Genomic DNA, 592 nt, shown 5'->3' with positions numbered 1-592 from the left:
CATGCAAATGGAAGTGAAATGAAAGCCAGGGTAGCAATACTCATATGGGACAAAATATACTTTCAAAATAAAAGACCATAACAAGAGACAAAGAAAGACAGCACACAATCGTAAAGGGAACAATCCAACAAGCAGACATAATAATTGTAAATATATGCACGCAACATACACAAAACAGTTAATAACAAACGTAAAGAAACTAATCGATCATAATACAATAACAATAGGGGACTGCAACAATGATCTAAACAGAAAATCAACAAGGAAACAGTAGCTTTGAAGTCAGGCACTTCAGATGGATCTGACAGATATATTCAGAACATTCCATCGTAAAACAGCAGAATACATTCTTTTCAAGTGCCCACAGAACAATCTCCCGAATAGATCACATATTAGGCCCCACTACTGGATATTTACCCAAAGAACACAAAACTCTAATTTGAGAAGATATATGCACCCCTATATTTATTGCAGCATTATTTACAATAGCCGAATTATGGAAGAGCCCATGGGTCCATTGATAGATGAATGGATAAGGAAGATGTGATATAAACATATATATATATATATATATATATATATATATATATAT

This window comes from Panthera uncia, chromosome D2 (genome assembly GCF_023721935.1).
Source record: "Panthera uncia isolate 11264 chromosome D2, Puncia_PCG_1.0, whole genome shotgun sequence".
Lineage (NCBI taxonomy): Eukaryota > Metazoa > Chordata > Mammalia > Carnivora > Felidae > Panthera > Panthera uncia.
The sequence above is the reverse complement of the archived record's forward strand: the minus strand, read 5'-3'. Positions refer to the sequence as shown.